The sequence below is a fragment of the Oreochromis niloticus genome, unplaced genomic scaffold (assembly GCF_001858045.2).
Source record: "Oreochromis niloticus isolate F11D_XX unplaced genomic scaffold, O_niloticus_UMD_NMBU tig00001116_pilon, whole genome shotgun sequence".
NCBI lineage: Eukaryota > Metazoa > Chordata > Actinopteri > Cichliformes > Cichlidae > Oreochromis > Oreochromis niloticus.
Window position 1 is genome coordinate 94,812 of NW_020327313.1, and position 3,556 is coordinate 98,367.

Below are 3,556 nucleotides of genomic sequence, written 5' to 3' on the forward strand. Positions count from 1 at the left end.
CCTAGCGTCTACAGTATTTTGACACTCAGAGGAATATAAGTCCTGATAGAACTCTTTCATTATTTTATTAAAAAGTTTAGCCTCAAATTGTAAAACACCTTTCTTATCTTTTAGAGAGGGTATTGCATAAGAGCCCTTTTTCCCCTGGGCAAGTCGGGCAAGTAAGCGTCCAGGTTTGTTGCCCGATTCAAATAATCTATGCTTTGCATAGAATATTGCAGTTTCCGCTTTCTGAGTTAGTAGTTGGTCCAGGGCTGATCTGGCTGCATCCAGTTTTTTAAGCACAGAAACAGACGAGGATTTCTTAAACTCCCTCTCCAGGTTAGTAATGTCGCGTTCAAGTACTAATTGTTTGGCTAAGTTGCTCTTCTTTTTCACTGAGGTGAAAGAGATAATAGAGCCCCTGAGAAATGCCTTACCCGCCTCCCACAGAGTAGAGGCACTAACCCCCGGTAAGTCATTTGTAGAAAGAAAAAGTTCCCACTGATCTTCTAAATATTTTACAAATTCAGGGTCACTAAGGAGAGCTGGGTTTAGCCGCCAGTGTCTAGACAAGGGATCATAATAAGGTGGTAATAACTCCATTGAGACTGATGAGTGGTCTGAGAGAGCACATGTGTTGATCAAACAACCCCGAGTTCTGTCAAGGACAGATCTAGAAACAAACATGTAATCAATTCTGGAAAAAGAAAAATGGGGGCGTGAGAAAAATGTAAAGTCTTTCACATGTGGATTACAAACTCTCCAGGCATCAAAAAGACCAAGATCTGAACAGAAGTCCATTGTAGCCTTTGCCATTTTTGAAGGTGGTTGAGATTTTGGTGGATTATAATCAGTTTCAGGACTTAAACCACAGTTAAAATCCCCACCAATTATTACGTGATTCGGACACACAGAGGAGGTTTTTGCCAGAAGGTTTGAATAAAACGATCTATCAAAAGTATTTGGTGCATAAACACTTCCCAATAGAATTTGTTCCCCATATAAAAGCCCAGTAATCAGAATAAATCGTCCGTCCGTATCCCTTACAATAGTATTTAGAGTGAATGGTAGATTTTTATGGATCAATATTGCAACGCCTCTACTTTTAGAGTTAAAAGAGGAATAGTAAATTTGTCCCACCCAATCACGCTTGAGTTTTAAGTGTTCAGAATCTGTAAGGTGAGTCTCTTGCAGTAATGCAATCTGCACTCTATCTTTTTTGAGTGAGGAAACCATTTTGCGTCTCTTAATAACGTGATTAATTCCCTTGACATTGAGAGTTATAATTTTAATGTTACTCATTGTAAAAGTTGTCAGTCACTGGACAAAAATCGTCAACCCGAAGCAAACAAAAAGAGCCATCATAATAAACACACTGTAAAAGATTTAACCCATGGCCTGGACTGGCCGTGCTGACATGAACAAAACCATCGTAAACGAATGGCAAAGGAACCTTTACACACACAACAAATTGCATAAGAATATAGGAATTAGGATAAACGTCAAAATATCACAAACCAGAAACAAACACAACAAAACAAAAACAAACAAAAAAAAGGAAAACCAAAACGAAAAAGCCACCCACTGGGTGGTATTACAAGACCAGTGTAGCCAAAAGAAGTTTCACTCCACGGGAGAAAAGAAGAAAAACAAAAAAACAAAACCCCACCCCCGCTTCCCAAACCTGAATAAAATCGGGTTACTGTCAGTTGTGAAACAAAATTAAAGACTGAGTAAACAATTAGTACTGTATACTAGATATTGGCCCTAAAGCCATTTTAGGTACAAAAAATGAACAAATCTCTATTTTCCCTTTAACCTGTCTCTTTTCCCTCAAGCTGCATTAAACACAGTGGACTTACGCATCCGATGGCGTGCTGAACCCATGTCATGTTCTAAGTTAAATCCAACAGTATGGGCAGAAATCTGTGCCATCAGAAACTGAATTTGAATAAGTTAAATTTGAATTTGAATTACTCGGATTGAATCTGAATTGTAACTTGAATGAAAGCTTTTGAAAACTGAATTTGAATTAGTTTAATTTGAAATTGAATTTATGGTTTGAAAATGAATTGATTTGCTTTGAAACTGCATTTTATCCTTTAAAAATTCAGCTCTCAAATAATTTCAGATTCACTTCTCACCATTCAGTTTCAGTTCTACAATTCAATTTCAGTTCCAAAATTCAGTTTTTTGGGACTTACATCCGGTTCCGGTTCAAGCGCAGATTAATAGAACTACAGACTGATAGCGTTACTGACGGGAATCTATAGCGTCTTGAGCTGAATTAAGACTTCAGAAGTCATTCGTCATGTCGAATGACCAGCGTATAAACTCTCAGGTTGGTAATAAATGTATTACATGTATAAGAACAAGCGTCATGTTAACAAATGATAGCCGTACAGTAACCTTTATGCTTATTGTAGCTGCTAGCTAAAAACGCTAATTTAGCGTAGTTTGCCCTGATTTCAGCTTTGACAAACAAATATGATCGACTGTTTCTAGTAGAATTCCAAAGTTGTCATCTTGTACCCTGTCAGAGCCCTGTATGCTTGCAGAGACCCCTACAGTAAGGAAACATGCAAAACGCTGTCCAAACCTTTGTATTTTAGCTTTATTTATGTCTTACACAGCATCCCAACTCTTTAGCGAACTTAATAACTTTAGCTAAAGTGAATAGTTAGTCTTATTCATTAGTGCAGCTTTACTGGATCACCTCTGTTTGAAGTAATATAATATGATATACAACTATCACTGTGTTTAACTACCATAATAATTCTTAGGGTACTGAGTGCATGCTTAATTAGATTTTTTTTTTTTTTAAACATACTGCTCCATTGCTATGTTTGACAGGCTGAAGTTGTCGGGTCACCTCCTAAATCGACCATCTTTTACAGGTGTTTTGTGCCAGAAATGGAGTGTCCACTGAAGACTGAAGATACTGAATCTCTACGCCGTGCCATTGATCCCTCCTGTGCCTTCATCTAGACTAGAGACATTAACTTAACCACTCTCACATGCTCTGTACCTACATCACCTTCCCTGACAGTCGTAGTTTGGCTCATCTGAGGGTGAAATTATAAGAATGTGTTATTTTGCAAAGTGCTCTCTAGGGTTCCTAAATAAAATATGGCATTGAGGTCATTTCTTTTGAATTAATCCCTTCTTCTGAAATATAAGATCCTCTCCTGGTTTAAATGGCACTTTCTGTTCCTTACTTTCTGTTCCACTCCCAAACCCAAATAGATGCTGACAAGCTGACACAGTAACATGGAAGAGGGAAAGAAGCTGGAAAGGACTACTACAAATAAACCCAATGCCTAACAATGAAAAATGTAAAATGAGAAAAATAATAATAAAGATAAAAGATGAAGTAACAAGTTTTTTGTTTTTTTTGTTTATTCCAAATGATCATCCAGATGTCTGTGACATGTGATGACAAACACCATAATGGAAGGCCTTTGTCATCACATGCTTAAACTCATCATATATTTTTGCATATGCTGAACAGGCAGTCAGACATGCTGTAACTGTGGGGTAGAAAACTGCATAAACACCATACGGCAGGGGTCTC